We start from the raw sequence: 20216 nt of genomic DNA on the forward strand, positions 1-20216 counted from the left end.
TGTCGAGCTCAGTGGAGGCTGCCTTCCCTGCAGCCAAATGCCTTGGAAAGAGTATTCCTGGGGAGGGAATCATGGGCAGGGGGTGGCATGCCCCTTGGAACCACAGGGGCCAGAGGTCAAGGGCCCCCCAGCCTATGGCCCATTTTTTCCCCCTAAAAGGAGTTCCCATTCACAAAGCAGGCAGAGAGGCATCAGCTCTGTCTGACCCCAGGTGGCAAAAGGAGGGGCCACCTGCCCAGCAAACCTCCAGACTAAATCAATCCGTGGCAGAACAGCACGGGTTTGATTTCATCCCTGGAGCTTGAAGAACAGCTCAGTTAATGCAACAGCTCCACTGGGGGAGGGGGAGGAAGAGACAGTGGGAACAAAACGAGGTTGGGAATTGTGTCCTGCCTGGCCAGGCCCACCGGTTACATAACCCTGCCTCAAGACAAAACCATGTTCAAGGAACCACGGAGGGCCTCGGCTAGAGTGTCTCTGAACGCAGAGAGGGATGCTCCTCCCTCCCCTGGTGACTCCTCTTTCCAGCATTGCCCTGCAGCTCCTGGAAAGCCCAACAAAGAGTGCAAAGCTAGAGGTGGAGACTTAAGAAGACCCCCAAGACCAGGCACTTACTGGGACTGTACAGGAAATTAGCAGCATAGCTGGAACTAATAATAATAGCAAATTTAACCGATTACTTTGCACCAGGCACTGAGATAAGTCCTTTACACACATTTTGTTATGTAAAGTCTGTAACACCATGAGAAAACTTTTCTTCTTATTCCCATTTTGCAGATAGGGAAACTGAAGCAGAGTATCTTAGCTAAGGTCACCCAGCTCATATTTTAAGGAATTCGCTCAAAAACCCAACAGTATCCTCTGAAACCACACTCTGAACTATGATACTACACTGCCACCAGGCTACTTTGTACTAGAACCACATTGCCTCTTCAGCAAACCTGCTCTTAAGCCTGCAGAGCATGCATGAGGCAGAACCCCTGCCCTCTTGTCAGCACTTCCCAGGACACCGAGTCCTCTGACAGCCTGATGAAACCTACAGATTCTCTCTGCAGAAAAAGAATGCATAGAAGGGCCTACACAATGTTGCACATGATTTCAGGGGCTCACAGACTCCTGCACTGGTGAGAATGGTCAGGTCAAGACCATAAATACATACTAAGATCAAAAGATAGGAGGTGGCAGAGGCAGGGACTCCTCCAAGCCCTCTGCATCCCATCATATCTGCAAACTCATAGCCCAAATTCACAGCCACTTAAGTTCACAGGCATGGGCAGGAATCAGGGCTCAGGGCCTAGCCATCCCTTCAGGACTGGGAGAACAGAATGAATCACCATGCACAATAATCCTCATCTCTGCACCCGCTGGGTGTGACTCACAGCTCTCAGCTGCTGGGCAGATGGCACACAGCTGGGCCCCAGCATCTGGACGGGGGTGGCATCACCAGGCGCAGCACCTCAGCCTTCTCCCCACCATGCACGTCACCACCCAGGAGGCCCACCTTACTGAAGGCCAGACCTGGCTTTGCCCCCACCTCACAGCTGAGTGTTTCAAGGACACCTCCACAGCCCCTGCCCAGCCTCCATGCCAGCAGGGCTCTGGGGTAGTAGGCCTAGACTACAACCCCTCACAAGGACTGGAGACCCAAGCTTTGGGGACAAGTCTTCTGCTGCCCCACTGCAAGACCTCGCACAGCCTGGTCCCAAATGTAAAATGGGGAGACAACCCCATCAAGTCCTTCCCTGCCCCAGGGCCGTGGGTCTATAAACAACAGCCCCTGTCAAGCTTCACTGGAGCCCTGGGGTCCTGCTTTCAGGAAGTTACATAAACATCCTTCAGAGAAACAAAAGTCAAACCTAAAGATGACTTTTTTTAAGGCTTTCAAGAAGCCCTTTTTATAGTCAACTTCCCCCATCATCCTTCTATTGTTCCAAATATCCTTTCAGAACCTAGAAAATACACTTGGTTTCCGCCTGGGGCGTGGGCTTCTGGGTGTTCTTCCTCTCAGAAGTCGCCCCACCCCCCCCTTGGCAGCGCTCTCCCCCCAGAACACACCCACCTCTGACCCCAGCATTGCTCTGGGCCCCCCTGAGGGCTGTGGCTGCCCAAAGATGGGCGTGGGGGCAGGGGCAGTTTTATGAAACAAACCCTTCCCTGGTCAGAACACAGATAGCTCTGGTTGGGGTCCCAATCTTGACTGCATGGCCCTGTGCGGGTGAGTCCGGCTCCCCTCTGGGTCTCGGTTTTCCACTGAGAAATGAAGGGTCCCCACACTGTCGGGAAAGCCCCTGGGCTCCTGAGCAGTACACTGGAGATACTGAGGCAGGGAAGAACAGCAGATGGACAGCAGGTTCTGACCTTGACCTCTCCCCACCCCTCCGGTTAAACCAGAAGAGGCCCACTTTCCTCTCTCTGATTTCATTTCCTGTCCTAGCTGTGGGACCTTGAACTCAGCACTCAGTCTCTTCCCCTCAAATGGCCAATCCATGAGACAGGAGACGGCAGTGGCGGCTTGAGCCCTAACCACCCTCCCAAAGTCTGATTCACTCATTTCATACACTTTCGCTTCTTTAAAAAACCAGTCTAAGTTGTGTCTGTTACATAAACACTCCAAGACAATCCCCCACTGCCTTCCTTCCAATGACATCGTGCTTCTAAGCACCCCTATAAAATTCCTAGATCTACCTACCACCTTATGGCTACATGGCCTCGGTATTTTCATCTATAAAATGGGGACAATAATAGTACCTGTCTTAAGAGAATTATTCTGGGAATCTCTCCAGATAAGATCACCTGGAAGTGCTTATAGCAAGCATGGATAAGCTCTCAGTAAATATGAACAACAATTATGTGATCATCAAAATTATCGAGATGCTTAAAACCACTGGATTGCTAATAGCTAAGACCCCTCACCCCTCTCAGACCACATCTGGCCACTGCACTCACACCCCCTTCTCTGGAATAGGACCTATATTCTCTTCCTGGCCACAGCCCCAGAACACAGCCCAGTTCCTGGCACCAATCTTTGCCACCCACAAAACTCCCCAAACCTTCAAGTGCCCCCAGTCCTGCCTTCCTCAAGTGGCCTGAGCACTGCCTCCTATAATCATGCTGGGGTTCTGTTGAACCCCATCATTACATCACAGGACTGTTTCCTGGGGACAGGAAGCTGTTAGAAGATGGTGGCTCCTTGAAGACAAGATAGAAAGAAACTGGGCTTTCTTCTGGGTCCCCCATATTTGCTGGTGTCTGAAAATGCTGAAAGTCCAAGAGGGGAAGCATCATTTTTTAAAATTACTTAGTCACGTGTTTCTTTAACTTTAGCATACATTGGAATCACCTGGAAGGCTTCTTCAGACTGCTACTTCCCACTTCTCCCCAACCCTGGGTTTCTGACACAGTAGATCTTGGGTGGGGCTAGATAATTTGCATTTCTAACAAGTTTCCAGATAATGCCTGTGCTACTGGTAGAGAGACCAGCTGTGAGAACCACTACCTTAAGTGCCAGGTGAATCAGGAAGAGCTTCCGTGAACAGGTAATGCTAACACTCCTCTAAAAGCAGAAACAGGAGCCAGGTATAAACATTCCTGGAGAAAGGGAATCTAGGCAGAGGTGCAGCAGGAGTGAAGGCCCTGCGATGACAACATTCATTTCCTCTCACCTGGCCTCTGCCTGGACAGGTAGCATAAACTCGAGGTGGCCGCTGCTGCACAATGACTACAGCAAGCCCTCGCCGACTGCCACCCTGGACCTGCCCAGACAGGCCAATCTTTAGCCGGCCTGGGGGTGATGAGAATCCACGTGACGTCAGGTCTAGACGAGGCCACCACGTGAGCACCAGGATCCTGCCCCACACCTCCAGACACAGCCCCTTCCATCCTGGCTTGCTCTGATTGGGTGTCCACATTTCTGCTGCCTCATGGAACAAGTCGGTTTCATGTGGCCAGAGTAGGGCCTCAGAAACCAGTAGACCCTGTGGGTAATCCCCTGAGTCTGACCTCCCTGGGCTGAGACGCCATCTCCTGGGCCTTAGCTGCTATATCTGCTAAAAGGGTGTTAATAGTGTCTACTTCCTACTGTTGTCGGGAGGACTAAATGAGTTCCTCGGTCCAGTAACATTATCAGCTACAAAAACTACCATAACTAACATGGACTGACCTTATAGTTAAACACCTCCCCTTTTATCCATCCCCATTATCAAATGCTGTGAGATGGGGACAATTATTACCCCCTTTGTACAGATGAAGAAAATAAACAACTTACCCAAGGTCCCACAAGCAGGAAGTGACCCAGAGGGATCTGAACCCAGACCTTCTGGCTCCAGAGCCTAGCTCCCAACCTCTGCTCTGTGTCCTAGTCACCTGCCCCAAGACCTAGCCCAGGTCCCCTCAGCCTGCCATCATCCTCTCCAGCCTCCCAGACACAGGGAGGCTGGGCAGGCTGCCCCTGGAGACTCTGGCACATAGTGTACAATCTGGAGTATGGGTCCCTGGCCTTGAGGGCGGCCAAAGGGCTGCCAGCCAGACCAACGTATCTGGCATAAGTTTCAGATACTGCTCAGCATGGGCACCAGGGAGGAAGCTGGGTCTGCAGAACCTGAACACCTTAACCTTGATGAAAGGAGAGAAGAAAAACAGGTGTAACAAGGAGAGGAAATCCTGTCAGGTTTCCTGGATGAGACTGCAAGCTTCCATACCACCGGCAAATTTGCCCTATCTCTCTGGGCCTCAGTCCTCATCTGAACAAGCCTTCCAGGCCATTAGACAGAAAGTTCAGAAATTCAAATTCTGGGAATTCTTCCCTCCACCTCTGAAAGGACTGATCACCTCCCAGGTATAAATAATGGTAAAAGCCATTGTTATCTTTGAAGAACTCCCACTTACTGGGCTTTTACTATGGGTCAGACACTGATTTGCTCAACTTCCCTAACAAGACTATCACTATCTTCATTTTGTGGGAAATTGGGGCCCAGAGAAATTTATGTTAATTTGCTCTACATCCCACTGCTAATGGTGGCAGAACTGGGATTGGAACTTTTGACTCTACTTGGCAACGCTGCTCCCTGCCACCACTAGTGCAGAAATGGGCCACAGTGCAGCCCCTGCCTCCACAGCACAGAGCCTAGAGGAGATGAGACGCATCTTTAAGGAACCAGAAGTCAAGGGCAGGTGTGTAAGGGTACCCGAAAGGGCGCCGGATAACAGGCCGTGCACATGTAAAACAGGGAGCTGGTGAGGCCAGCTCTGCAGACTCAGAAATGACTACATGGAGGAGGTAGCACTGGCAGGGAGGACCTGTGGGGGGTGGGTGAGGGCAAGTGACTGAGGTGCAGCATCCTCGCTATGAGCAAAGATGTAGAGGCAGCAAGAGACGGAGCACACACAGGGAGGGAAAAGAGACAGATTCTGCTTGATGGTTGAGGGGGAATGACAGATGGGGGCACTGGGGTGACATAGCGGGCCACATCCACACCTTGCCTTCAAATAAATAACTGCTCATTTGCAATGCACATTTTAGAATTAGATCGATCTAGTATGTATCAACAGGTAAGAATCAAAAGGCCCGGAGGCATCTTACCAAACTCTTGGTTCTAGCTCTGAGGCCACACGGTCCAAGCCATCCACGTCCACCTCTTCCACCAAGCTCTAAACCTCCAAGCTCATACTGAAGGGCAGATATAACAGCCCCACAGGCAAGAGAGAGCCCCCCCACCCGAGACCATGAGATGCTGCTGTAACTTCTCCTGTGGGGAGGGAGAGGGACAGCCCTGCCCCCCCGCTCCCCCCTCCCCGCTCCTCACTTCGGTGCTCTGCAGCCCTTTCCCTAGCCCCTACGGATTCCCTCTGACCCATGGTTCCGCCATATCTCCTCATTTCTGAGGCAAGAGAACCGGAACCCATTTCACAGACTAGAAGTGGAAGCAGAAGGTTCTAGGCTCTGGAACCACAACAGCAGCTCAGGCTCTGGCTCCTGATCCAGACATCCCCACGGGTCCCTGAAGGTCAGCCGGGCTGAGTGTCTTCCACAGGGTAAGGATTCTCCCGGGTGGTACACCACAGGCAGGGCACACAGGGGGAACTTCCCAAGGAGCACAGGAAGGGGCAGCTGTGAAAAGCTATGAGAAAAACAGCAGATGGCAATGGACCAGACACCACCCTAAATGCTCAGATTCTAGGGTGAAAGGGGACTGAAAGAGGTCACCCAGGCCTGACCCTCCTGGTATATGCCTCTGCACCCTCTCCAACACTCCAACCTCTTTGCATATCTTTAGTGATGGGGACCTCACCTCCTCTACAGGTAGCTTGTTCCCGTTAGCTCTCCTGTCACCCACAGTACTGGCTCTGCCCTTGGGAGCCAGAGTACAAGACTATGCCCTGTACCCACAGAGTCCTGCAGGGACTTGAACACCATGACACTGCCACTTCCCCAAACCTCAGACCAACTGTGATGATCCCCAGCCCCAACGCGACTACAAAGTCCTGCAGCCTCCCATCCTCCCCTCTTAGTCCCAGGCCTCAATCAGACTTTGGTCAGCTACCAGCTGGACTATGATTAGCATGTCTCTGAGCTGGTAACCCTGCCAGTCTTTCACCATCTTTGACCCCTGAGACGGCAGCACAACAGGGCAGAAACCATTTGGCCTGCATTCAAATATAGCTAAGTGCCTTAATCCCTCGAGCCTCCACTTCCCCATCTGAAAATGGGCTGGAGTGGGGGTTAGCAACAGCCACTTCACAGGGGTATATGAAATTTCAAGAGGATGCATGTAAGGAGCCTGGCACAACACACAACAGGTATCAACTCAACGAGCTGCTTACAACTCTGTCCTCTCCACTACAGCACGAATCCAAGCTCCTGAGCAGGATCCTGCAATCTTCCCTGTGGTCCGATCTTGTCTCCCACTGCCCCCCTTCCCAGAGCCTGCATCCTCACAAACACTTCCTCCTCCAGGAAGCCCTGACGACACTGACAACCAGAACAGCTTTTCCCCTCCACTGACTTTCCAAAGCCCATCTATCACTGATCACACCCTGCCTCTTCGCTACCACTCAATCCTCATCTTCCCTCTCCCAACAGATTGGCAGCCTCTCAGTCAGAAACCAGCAGCACCTCACCTCATCCCCACCACCTCATCCACAGACAGTTTCCATACATGTTTAATAAATTACCCTAACATTCCATTTTAAGTAAAGAATGTCCCAAGCCCTCCAAACAGTCCAGATTTCAAGCCATACCCAAAACCAAATTCCAAGGCAACAGAAGTCTCTAGGGACTTGTAGGCCTGGCTTTGGTCCCAAAGTAGGGAAGATGGATCAAGCACGTCCCAAGCCCAGGGCAGAGACAACTCTGGGCTGCGGAGGCCAAAGCCCTAAGTTTCTCAGATACAGAGTTTCTCAGTTGGCCCCCAGACCAACCCCCAGCCTGATACCATATTTCTGACCACATTCTCAACTTGTAATTATAAAACTGTTCCTTGTATACCCTTTGTGACAGGAGGATCACTATCCATCTTTTTTGCTTCTTGGCTTCCTCCCTTCACCTGTTGATTCTCCCAGAGTCCTCTCCTCCTGCTCTGACAGGTATGGCAAGGAGAATCCAACCATATGCCAAGCGTCATCCCCAACCCTCAGTACTCTTTTCAGCCTCCCAGCCCTCCACTCATTCCCCTGCATGTCTGAGACCCCTCAAAGTCCAGCTAATAGTGGAATTTCCATTCTTGTTCCTACAAGCTGACAGTGAACTGTCAGCCCAGAAGGGTACCCTATCCCCAGCAAAAGCCTACAGGCCCTGCAAATCCCAGATTCAGTGCTGGAACAGCCATTAGAGCACTTAGAACAGTGACACACAAACTTTCATGTCCCCAAAATTTATTTCATTACCTACTCCTACTCCATTGTTTAAAAATGTCATTTATTAACTACCAATTGGTTTCCATTTTTAAGCAGATTCCTCAAGGCGCCCAATCAGAGCCTGATCAGCAGTCATGAGATGGCACCCACACCAAAAGATGGGCCAGCACACTAAAGCCAATGGAAGTCTGGGCCACCCCACACATTCACTCATGTGGTATTTATGAGGGTTTATGGTGTGCTCTAGGCTCAGAAACATACAAATGCACATACAAATGCATTTTCAATTAAGATTTTGCAATGCTGACGGCTCAAAGTCCACCCCCACTCCCCCATTACTATCCTCAAAGACTTGAGGCTGGGGGACCTAGAGCAGCCCATCAGTTTAGCAATGAGGACCCTGGCAGGAGGATCACTATCCATCCTTTTTGCTTGCTGGCTTCTTCCAGCCGGACACCTGGGATATAAATCCTGCGGCCTTATGTCTCTCATGGCCCCAGGGGCTCCCATTCTTGGCCCTACGTCGGCACCCTGCTGATCTGAAAGTGACCTGGTCTGAATAGAGATGAAAGGCTCTGCCGTCCCCTGGGTGCTGGGGAGGGGCCTGTTGACAAAGCCACCAGCTGTCCCCAGTAGGAGCCAGGGAGACGGGCTCCTCCCTGCACCACCCGCAGTGGGAGAACGTTCCTGCCACAGACCCAGCCAGCAACAGAACTTTAACCATCATGGAGCTCCAAGCTCAGGCTCCAATGGACTTTCCCTCTGCTCCAGCTGCCCACAGTACAAGAGCTCAGCCTGCACCAGTACCAGGCAGAACAAGCATCACTCGGGGGTAAGGGTAATGGGGAGAGGGGGCAGGTGTCCTCATAACTGCAACTGAAAATGACACCAAGAACTCAGTCACAACAGGACTTCTTAGAGCCCTGTAGCTGAGACTAAGGCAGGAGGGGAGTCAAATCCAAGCTCCACCTACTTCCCACCTGTCTGATTTTTAACATTCCGTGCCTCAGTTTCCCCCTCAGTAAAATGTGGTTAACAATAACCTGAGAGAATTACATGAAATAATGTATGTAAAGCAATTAGCCCAATGCCTAGCACACATAGTAAACATGCATTAAATACTTGTTGAATGTAAACATGCCATCATTTACTGAGGCACCACAAGTTCTCATTTCATCCTTGAGCCGGAAGATACTGTATTTTTCCCATTTTACAGGTGAGAAAACAGACTAGAAGGTAAGGATCTGGCCCACGGTTACAGAGCTGATAAGCGGCAGACACCCAGGTCAGTGTGAACCTCAGACCAAGAGGCAATGCTGCCCTGGGCCGTTCTGAATGCTTGGGGTGGGGGCCGGGAGCGGGGCCAGTTCTGTTATCCCCTGGGCCTGGCACAGCTCCTGGCTGGGCCGGTGCTCAATCTTGGGAAGGGGCTAGGAGGCCGGTGCCCCAGATTCCCAGCCTGTCCCATAGCCCATGCGTCCCCGAGCTCCCCTTCTTCCTCGTCCCAGAGTGTTAAAGAGGGGCGTTCAAAGCAGGGGCTTGAGGCTCCCAGAAACCTGAGGGAGGAAGGGGGTTGAGACCAGGCCGCTCACAGCACGGCGAAAACCGGTCCGGCCGCCTTACGCTTCCCGAAGCGGGGGCCCAGACTCTAACCCCCTCCTTCGCTAGACAAAAGTTTCCCCTGTTCGGGAGCAGGGGGGGAGGGGGCATTCCTCGTGAGTGACATTATCCGTGACCTAGAGCTGCCGCTCTGCCCTCGCCGCACCCTGGCCTGCCCCCGGCCCCGGTGCGGTCCCGCACCCCTTTGTCTTCCCATCCCTCGCGCGGGGCCCGGCAGGCTCTACTCGCCCGCCCGGCGCCCGCCCGCACTAAACTTGCGCGAGCGGCCTTTTGGGCCCCGCGCGGCCTGCACGCCGAGCTCGGGCCCCGCCGGCTCGGTGACAGAGGACTGACCGGTCGGCCCTCCCGGCCTCTTAGCTAACACGGCTGGAGTGCTACCGAGGAATGGGGCGCTCCCGGGGAGCCGCCGGACGCCTGGGCCCCCGGCGGGGTGTGCGCCTCCGGGCGCCGGCTCCGGCCAGGGCTAACCCCTTCCCGGCCGCCTCCCGCCGCTCCCACACCTCCGCTCCACGCCGCAGCCACCGCCGCCCCTCTCGCCGCCTCCCGCTCGCTCTCGTCCCCCATCCCCCTCGCTCCCCGCGCCCAGCCCCCAGTCCCGGCCTGGGCACTGCGCTGGGGCAGCTCGAAGCCTGTCCCCTCATCCTGCGGCGGGGACGTAAGCAGACTCTCCCAGAAACTGGAAGTTGGGGCGCAATACCTCGGGCCCCGCGAGGCGGCGGAGCGCAGAGGAGCGACCCCGCGCGCTGAGGGCCCCCTCCCGTCTCCCCTAAGACCCTCCGGCCCCTGCGCCTACCTCCCCGAGTCGCGGCCGTGGGAGCGGGGTTCGATCCTGTGATGGGGCGTGGGTGCCGACCGGAGATCGGCTCCCGGGGCCCGTGCAGCCGGCCAGCGTGCGGCGAGCGCCCCGGGGCGGAGGCCGGGGCGGGCCCAGGCGCTGCTATCGGGGCTGGATTTCTCGGCTTCCACCCGGATTCTCCCTCGGCTCTCCCGGCCGATTCGGTGCTGCTCGGCGACCACGTGACGCGGATTGCCTTTGACCCCTGTCTCCACGCGGGTAGGGGGCGGGGGCCGGGGGGTGGGCGCTGTCAGACGCAGGACCCACGAGGGCCCGGGGAGGCTGCCGGGCGTCCCAGAGGCGGTGACCGCGGGGAAACAAAGCCCGGGGGAAGCCAACAAGTTATTCGGGGTCAATGAGGGAACAGCGCTGGGGGTAGGAGAGGCTGCAGAGAAAACGAGGAGACAAAGACCCGCGCCCTCCGCGCCTCCAGGGGCCCTGGGCGGCCCGAGGGGCCCTGCCGGCTCCGCCGCCGCTGGGTTTATGACCACCCAACAGGGCCTCTTCCGTAGGCTCCCCAACAACCAGGTCTCTAGTGGAGTGACCCCCTCCTAAGCAGGCATTCCTGTCCCCCACTCCCCACCAGTTCCTTTGCCCTAACTCTCCAAAACCCCATTATTTCCTTTTTGTAATTATCTGGTTCATTTACTGGCTTCATTGTTTCCTAGAATGTCATCTCCCCCAAGTTGTTCCCAGCTGAATCCCCAGGGCCTGAACACAAAACAGGAAGATGAAGAGGTGGATGACCTTGTGCAAATCTCTTCTCCCGCTGAGCCGCAGTTGACCAACCCCAGTGTTAGTTATTTCAACCATCTCAACAACCTTGCAAGTTAGGCAAGATTATAGTAGTCACCCTCATTAAACAGATGGGGACAACCAGGCCCAGACAGATGAGCTGATTTCTGTGAGTCTAATAGGTAGCTGAGGGCCAGAACCTACACTCAGGTCTGACTGCTCCATGTGGGAGCGTATTGCCATCCATGAGCCATCCTGTAAAATGAGGGATGGAGGTGAGGTGTGATAGTGAGCCTTAAGGAGCTTGCCAGATTGCAGGGCCCCTCCCCTGAATTCAGCTCTGTGGGCCCTGGGAGAGGCTGGGCAAATTTGGAAAGCAGTAGGTTGGTGATTTCCTAAGTATCTTCAGAAGTTCAAGGTTATCTACTTACTGTAGAAACAAAGCTCAAAAAAAGTGGGCAATCAGAGCAGAACCAAGGGAGGTAGAGAAGCCAAGTTTGACGTATAAGAATAGGATAAATTCATTAAGATTCCCCTAAAGGGTAACCTCTCACTGGGCGGAAAGAGGTTTCAACCAGCCTGCTCATGGCTCAGAGGGAGAAAGATGCTGAGGCCTGCACAAGGAGAAATGCTGGGAGATGGGACAAGGCTCCTAACTCCCAGATATGCCCAGGTGACAACTTTGGATGGTGTGTAGTCAGACAGAACTGAGCCTAATGGTGTTAGCCATCGGCCCAAACTGCAGACCATGTTCAAAGATAGGCTTGTGACTTCCTAGTGCATACTCCAGCCATGCCACTAGTTTGCATCCACCAGAAAATTCCTCTTTATAATATATGTTCCTGTGGTCAATGATCTGAAGTCCTTGAACATCGTCTGGGTCTTGGGCAGGCAAAATAAACCCCTAGAATCTTACTCAAGTTAATCTCTGCTTTAGAAGACCATTTCCAACCACATGAGGTCCTGTGAACATCTCTGTGCCAGGTGTTGTGCTCCTGTTACAGACAATGCAGGGTTGGAAGAGACATGGGTCTATACTCTCAAGAAGTGTCCACGCATGCTTAGAGATGATCTACATGTCGCTCCCTATGTCCAGAGGCTGGCTGAGCTGAGGGCCTGCTGGGGAGGCCCAAGGCATGCACTATGGCTCACAGTGAGAGGGGAGATGAATAAGAGAGCCTTTGAGAGAGGCAGCCTCTGAGCAGGATCTGGAGGAATGGGTGAGATTGGGAGAGGAGAGGGACATTCTCAGCACAAAGAACACCCAGCACAAAGACCACATGGAAAGCACTCAGGAAAAGCCGAGGGTTGCATGGCTGGGAGACAGGGGCCAGAGGGCAAACGGTGGAGGAAGCAGGAAGAAAAGAACAAGCAAGAAAACTGGAGAGGTGGGTCAGGAGCAGCTTATGGATGACCTTGCATAAGGGCTCCATGGATTGGACATTATTCTGAGGGCCTGGTGGAATGAGAAGGCTGTAAGCAAGTGAAGGAGGTGATAAGGGCTCTGCTGTGGGAGGGGCAAAGGAAGGGAGGTCAGTCAGGCCATGCAACCGTCTTACTGCCCAAGCTGAGTGAGAGCTAGCATCTCACCACCAATGGAGCAGCAGATTCAAAGCATTTTGGGGGGCAACTGTGAGCTGTGCTCCTGATCACTGATAGCTTTTCCTACTCATTTCAAGTCTTCAGAGTTGCTATTCACCAAACTAGGCCCAAAGCTTCCCAGCTCACTGTCACTCAGAAAGCTTGTAAGGACGCAAGGCCCAGACCCACCACCCCAGGAACTGACCTCCATGGGTCTAGGTGACACTGTGCACTTTCATTTCTAATTACACCCAGGGAGGTTCTGAGGAAGACGATGCCCTGCACCTCCATCTCCACAGGACCCACCCACATCTCCAGGGGGTTGGGGACCTTCTCTGTGCTGACAACTCCTCCTGCTGTGATCCCCTTCTCAGCCCTGTGTGGCCTTACCACTGCCCACTCAATGGGTCCTTTGGCTGAACCAAGGTCACCTTTATCTACCTCCACAAGTCAAAGCCTAAACTCATTATCTTCCATCCAAGCCCACTGCTCTCCCTCCTCCTAGTGCCCAGTTCACATATCCAGTTCAGAAATCTGACAGCAGCCCCTTGTCCCCACATCCCATCCACAAGGCAGTCCCATTGGTTCTGCCTCCATTTTTCCCTCTAACCCAGCACCATTTCTTCTTCTTTATCACTGCTACCCTAGTCCAAGCCACTGTCTTGTCTCTGCAATGGCCCTTGCTTACAGCCTGTTAATTGCTCTCCCTCCCTCCCACTTTGCCCCATCTAATGCAACCTCCTTGTGCCCATTTCTGACTTAAAACCACCAATGGCTTCCCATTGCTCTCAGGATGAAGACCCTGCCTTGTCCAGCCCCATCTCTTGTCCTAAATGGCGTGCCCTATCTTCCCCTTTATCTAACAAATTCCTCATTGAGAGTGTGGACTTGAGGCAGACTGCCCAGGTTTGAATGCTGGCTCTACCACTTACAAGCTGTGTGAACTTAGGTCAGTTTTTCAACTTTTCTGTGCTCAGTTTTCTCATCTCTAAAGTGGGGATAGTAATAGTATGCACTTCACAGGGTTGTTGTGAGAATTAAGTGAGTTAAATATTTGAAGTCCACGATGCAGTGTCTGTCACATGCTAAGCACTATGTAAGTGCTAGCTAAGTGATTAATTGTGATCCTTTAGGTCTCAGGGTCAATTTAATTTCCTCCTGGGGCTTCCCTATGCCCCTAATCCAGACCCAGCTTCCTGGTCGACAAGTCACATCCTCATCTTCAACATATAGATTCTGGCCAGCTGCCTGTCTCTCCCTCTGGAGTATAAGCTCTGTGAGGGCATGTCCTCATTCATCTCAGACACTGCTATGCCCCAGTGCCCCACACACTGCCAGGCACAGGGTAGGCAACCAGCCCATATTTGCTGACTAAACAGATGAAATGAAAGTCAGCTGATTCATCTCCAAACAGAAAATTTCTCCACTTACAAAATGCTCATTAATGGTACTTCATTCACTATTCATTTGACATTATGAGTACCCCTCCCAATAGTCTTCCTCGTACTGCCGGTGGAGGAGGGCAAGTAAAGGAACATAGAGATGAACAAGACAGATGTGGCCCCTATTCTGGAGGAACGAATAGTCTCCTACAGAGACAGACATGTAAATGCATCAGAAGATACAGGGTCATGTAACCACGTTGTTGGCCCTGACCTGCAATGCTTTTGGTCCCAGGATGTCTTTGGAATAATGAAAATGAAAAGGAACAGATACTGTTGCAGACTTCAGCTGACACCTGCAGGTCCTAGCCCAGGTGTCTTTAGAGCAGAAAAGGTAGGTTCTGTCCCAAGTACATTCAATTCATCCCCTCTTTCTCTACCTGGAGACTGCCTGTTCAACCTTCAAGGCCCCATGTAAGCAGCACCTCCTCCAGGAAGTCTTCCTGTTTCCACCAGGACTCTGTATATACTCCAGTCATGGCTCTAGTGATTTTCTGGAACTATAGTGGGACTTCTCAAGGACAACCCAAATTTCATGTCATTAGCTTCTTTAAAAAAATAAAAGGAGATTCAAAAAATGTGTAACTACATGTGATTTCATGTTTAGACTTCAGTGGAGGCAGAAAATATCCTCTGTCAGCCCATGTGACCTGATCTGTGGTTTGGAGAACATAGTCATCATAATTACAGCACTGACCACATGGTATAACAGTTTCCTCTCCCTTCCTCCTTCTCCCTCTCTCTGTTACACACACACACAGTGAGTTCTTCAAGGACAGGGACTATGTGCTTCCTGGTAGTCCTTGATATCTGTTAAGCAAATGAAGGAGAAAAATCTGTGAAATGGGAAGGTTATCCATGCTTCAGATGGAAAATGGATATAAAATATTCAGAAAACCAAAGACTCTGTGAGATGGGGGTTAATTAACGGCAATTAATTACTTACTCTGGTGCATACCACCTGCTTTCCGTTTGTTACTCAGCAACCCAGAGATCATGAGGCTCAGATAGGTGAGGCCACTTCCTGAAGGTCACCAGACAGGAGTGGCAAAGGAGTTTCAAATCCAGGCCCACCTAACTAAAAGACTGAGTTCTAGTCACTAGTTATCCCACCTTCCAGATACCCAGGGGCCAAGAGCACCCCCCAAAACTGTCCAAGACCACCTGGGTTCTCTCTGCCTCTCCCCTTGCCTCTGGGGGCTCCCTTCCCACCACTCCCTATTGTGTTCCTACTCTGACCCATGCTGCTACTGCTTGAAAAGCACTTGCAGGGGGTTTCCAAAGCAGTCCCATCTCTGGGGCCAGGTTTCCTATTTCAGAAGAACCTAAGGCCATGCGTCATGCCTTCCCCAGACCACCCCTTACCCCCAGGATCTGCCACTGTGCCCAAGACTCAACTAGCCTAGGCCCCTTCATGTGCAGTGTGTTTCCTGTTTTTATAAAGCACTTTCCCATTCTGTAAACCAATTCTCAGGGATCCCACAGCAGTCCTGAGAGGCAGACACTGTGGAAACTTTTCACCCCCATCATACAGATGAGAATAAGGTTTGGCAAAAAGCTGAGCTGTGTCTAAATCTGATTTCAGACCACCTTTCCACAGTCTTCCAAGTCCCTGGAGGGTTCAACTTGACCAAGAAAACAGAGAGAAAGGGTGAAAGATATTCAGGATCTTCACACAGAGAAGATAACGGCTTCTGAAAACAAATATAAATCAATTAATTTCCCTTTTTACTGTGTTCCTGGTGATGCACCGATTACAATCGAGCAAAAGAAAAACACTTACACGCAACTGTGGCCTCTAAACGACATTACTGCTATGGGCTCCAAGTGGCCTGGCCCTGGCCCAGCTGAGGCCAGGCAGGCAGAGTGGAAGGCTCAGCTGCAAGCAGAGCAGCAAGTGCCCTGGACAGTGGTAAGGCTCTTCCTTCCCAAACCCCTCGACTGTGGCCAGGGCTCTGCTCTGGCCTTGCTTGCACCCCCAGGCCATTTCACCCACTCCTCCACTATCCCATCTCCTCATTCTTCAGTTTTTTTCAAGTGTTCACCTGGAGCTAAATATTTTTAACATCACTCAAGTCAAAAGATTACATTAATCATGGAGAATATAGTCAATGATTCTGTAACATCTTCCTATGTTGACAGATAGTAACCACACCAGTGGGGGTGACGATTTAATAATATGGGTAACTGTAAAACCACTGTGTTGTATATTTGAAACCAATATAAGATTGAATGTCAACAGTACTTCAATTAAAAAAAAGGATGAAAAGATTACATTAATCAAAAAAGGGGGCAGGCATTTCTCCAAAAGATTCCCATTGATTATTCTAGTTCATTCTCACTGCTCGCATGGGGTGGGGGTAGGCATTACAACTCCCATGTCTAGTTAAAGAGGCTGAGGCCCAGGGTCCCTTGCACCCCTCCCTCCCAAATGAAGCAGGGAGGGATGACCCAAGTCACCTGGGCTGGGGGTGGCTCCATTCTCCCGAGCCCCCACCACTCCATACACACACCCAGCCCACTTTGTTCACTTGCATCATTCCTGGGCCCCCTTGGTATCATAGTTTATGATTCCTGAACTAATTCAATCTGCTTCCTTACAGAAATGGAGAAACTGAGTCCCAGGGAGGAGCAGGGCTTACCCTATCAGCAGTGATGGACATCAGGGCAGAGCAAGAACAACCTGGGGAGGCGCCTGCCTGTCAGCTGTCCCCCTTGCCCCACTGGGTGTGCATGAAAAGCTGAGAAAGCTCAGAAAAGCACAGGTATGCAAGGACTCCCAGGGTCAGTCCAGATACCATTACTGGGCCCTTGGAGATGTGTCAGTATGGGGAGGAGTCAGTGTTGACTCTGGTGGGCCTGTGGCTCTGGGACTGGCATAGTGGCCAGACTCTTGTCTGGGGCTATCTGCTCTGACAGGCACGGACATTCTTATCATTCCTCATTTGGCCTGCTCCTCACACCCCCCTGTCAGAGTCAGTTCTGTCCTGAGATGGAGTGGGGCTGAGGGAGGGAAGAGTGGAGAACACGGCAGGGATACGCTCCCACATGCAGCGCAGCACACAGTCCCACTCATGCCCCCAGACTGCACCCACGCAGGCCCCAGCCACCTCCTTTCTCCCCCAGCCTGCCCTCCATCCAGTGCATAAGAGCTTTGGAGCCAGACTGTCCGATGATGGAGTCCAAAGCCAGCCTCCACTTACTGTCACTTAACTCAGCTTCAATTGTTTATTCATAGACTGCGGATAATAGCACTTACCTTATAGGGTTATTGAGAAGATTAAATGAGATATTAGGAAGCCACTTAGTACCATGCCCTGCCTATAGTAGCAATCGTTACTGTTACTTTATCCAGCACTCCTCTATAGTTGCCACCTCTTCTGTACCCACGGCCCCTCCCAGAGGCCAACTCACAGGCTTTCCTCAGGCAGCTCACCCATCCGCACAGCCTACCACACACACTCTGACCCCTCTACTCCAGGCAGCCTAGGAGTCCTAAGGCCCAGGCACAGCCATGTGTCCCCACCTTCCCTTCTGCCCAAAATGCTCTCACCACCACTTCTTCGCAACCCCCAACTCACTCCTTCCTTCATGCCCCAACTCCAGGCCCACCTCTTCCAGGAAGACTTCCCTGGAGACCTCTGGCCCACCTCCTCTGAGCTGCTGAGGCTCTCTGAGTGGGTCATGGCCACTCAGCACTGCTGTGGGATTCCTGACCGTCCGTGACACAGCCTCTTCCTTCTTCCTCCCCAGAGTCTCTTCAAATTGAAAAAAGCACTTATAAGGCTTTTGGGGCACCCTGAATCAACCTCCTTGTTCCTGTGCTACCCGACTCCCTGTGCCTGTAGTGACCCATCACTCACCTTCCTGGAGATGGGAACAGGGTAAGTCCTGCAGACCATGAAGTGTGGGCCAGTTACCCAGATGGACAGACAGAATCATCTGTAAGTTGGGAGAGGCAGGAAGAACCCTCACTCCATTTTGCGGTGTTCCAGGAATAGTTCTGTTGAGGGATGAGGAAGCAGAGAGGATGGGTCATCTGGAGCTGAGGGTCCCTGCTGGGGGTGGGGGCGGAGAGCTCCTGAAGCCCATCTGTAGGAGCAGATGTTGAGGTAGGGCCTAAAGCCTGTAGGACAGCAGCCTGGAAGTAGGAGGATCAGGACCCAAACTCCTGACTTTCGTACTACAACCTATGGCAAGGGGAGGAGGATGCAGACTTGTTCTGAAAAGCCCTGGAAGGTGCTTTGGGACCCAACTGTGAGAGCGGAAGATGCTGTGCGTAGCATATCCCATTCAACCTGGGGAAACTAACCACTCAAAGAGCCAAGCAGACTTGGCTGCAGTTAGCTCTCCACTAGGTGAAGGGAGGGGGTAGGCAGAGGCTGGTCAGCGTTGGTCAAGGTCGCCTAGAAGGATCCTTACTTTGTGTGGAAGAGGGACCAGGATTCTTCCCAGATTCTTCCAGAATCTGATAGTCAATGTCTAATATTCAAAGTAGGTGATATAAAAACTTGGAAGCCTGGTTCTAAAATTCTGTTACTTTCAGGTGCTGAAATGCTACAATTTCATGATTCTGAGATTTAAACATATTGTGATTCTTAGGTTCTGGAACAGCTCTGTCCCTTAAAAGTGTAATGCAAGCCACACACCAAATGTTAAATTTTATAGCAGCCACATTAAAAAAAATAAAAACAAATAAGTGAACTTAATTTTAGTAATACATTGTATTTACCCCAACATACCCCAAATTAGCATTTTGACATGTAATTAATGTAAAGAAACTATTAATGAGATGTTTAAGTTCTTTCTTTATTACTGTCTTTAAAATTCATTGTTCATTTTATGCTTATAGCACATCTCAATTCCCTCTAGTCACATTTTAAGTGCTCAGTAGCCATGTGCGGCTAGTGGCTACCGTGTTGGACAGCACAGTTTAGGAACCTGAAATCTATGACTCACTTTTCTAAAATTCTAGGATGGTGTGTCCCTGAGATTCTAGAATTCTGCAGCGTACTAAGGTTCTATGATGTTACAACTGTGATTCCACCAGATTAAAATGTTTTCCACAAGTCTGCTCATGGATAAGGCTTCTCCCACATGTCTTTTGCATGGAAAGAAATCCAGGCCCTTGCTGAGCCCCTGGACTACCCCTGCCATCTGGCTGTGGCAGAGGGGGTGGACATGCCCATGAACCCAGGGTGCTGGCCTCTCCACATGAAGCCACTTCGCCCACCATCCCTCCAGGTTGTCATCTTTCCATCCATGTGCACAAGCCTGGAACTGAGCCTCCTGGGGGGAGGGAGTGTGCCTCTGATGCCTGGCTTAGCTGCTGTCCATCCTGGAGAGCATCTGGGGGCTGCTGCAGCAGATGGAGCTGGGAAGTGTGGCTAAAACCTCAGATGGAATCCCCGGAGGGTGAAACTGGCCTCCTTTTGCTCAAGGCTGGAGCCTGGAGGCCTGGAAAGGGCAGATATCAAGAGACCAACCATCTGGCCTGGGGAAAGCCAGAAGGGCTCTCTGAGATCATGTGATATATGCCTTGAATGGTGCAGATGGGGAAACTGAGGGCCAAGAGAGTGGGGTTTCCAACTAGGCATAAGGGGAATGTTGAGCTCAGCTAGAAGATGCTTCCTGATTATCCAGGGGTCTCCTTTTCCTGCTCCCAAGCTTCCTCTGCTACCTCTACCTGTGGGCAAAGTCAGGGCACAAATCTGGCATGGCAGCATGTCAGGGAGGATGTGGGAAGGCCCCACAGGTGTTTTATCTAGATGAGGGACTCCATGGCCAGGTCCAGCCTTGCCGCAGGCCTACAGAAAGAGTCTAGGGGATGGGGGTTTGAGCACAGGCAATAGTCTGGGTGAGGTAGAAGCTTCTGCATCTGCTGCAGAACAGATTCATCTCTGTGTTGCATTTCAAAGTCTTTTGTAGCCACAGTCCCATTTTATTCTGTATAGACAGAAAGGTGGGCAGGAGGACCTGCCATCAGCATATTAATTCCCAGTGCAGATGCCACACAAAGGGCCTGGTGCTGGAGCATTGTTGCTGTTCCACTTCTTACAGGGGAAAAACTGAGGCCCAGAGTGGAGATATGAGCAGTCTCAAGCAACAGAATCAGAGGGAGGCCAGGTCTAGGCCCTGGGGAATCATGGGTT

At 51.9% G+C, this 20216-nt stretch overlaps 1 protein-coding gene and 1 long non-coding RNA gene across 6 annotated transcripts in view; one reads left to right on the forward strand and one right to left on the reverse strand.

Moving 5' to 3' along the window:
- NDST1 (N-deacetylase and N-sulfotransferase 1) overlaps positions 1-10451 on the reverse strand; it is a 102864-nt gene extending 92413 nt beyond the window's left edge. For 2 of the 5 annotated variants that reach the window (XM_017674686.3, XM_017674687.3), the window contains exon 1: positions 10265-10451. The gene's annotated coding sequence lies outside the window, so the exon portion shown is untranslated. The remainder of the gene's footprint in view (positions 1-10264) is intronic. The other 3 variants (XM_036994121.2, XM_073230619.1, XM_073230622.1) reach the window with 3 other exon arrangements.
- Positions 10452-10602: 151 nt separating this feature from the next.
- Positions 10603-18700, forward strand: LOC108406144 (uncharacterized). The gene is made up of 4 exons (XR_012128878.1): positions 10603-14398; positions 15650-15976; positions 16668-16829; positions 17818-18700. It is a non-coding gene; the product is annotated as an uncharacterized lncRNA (long non-coding RNA).
- Positions 18701-20216: the final 1516 nt, after the last annotated feature.

The sequence above is a fragment of the Manis javanica genome, chromosome 1, assembly GCF_040802235.1.
Source record: "Manis javanica isolate MJ-LG chromosome 1, MJ_LKY, whole genome shotgun sequence".
Taxonomy (NCBI): domain Eukaryota; kingdom Metazoa; phylum Chordata; class Mammalia; order Pholidota; family Manidae; genus Manis; species Manis javanica.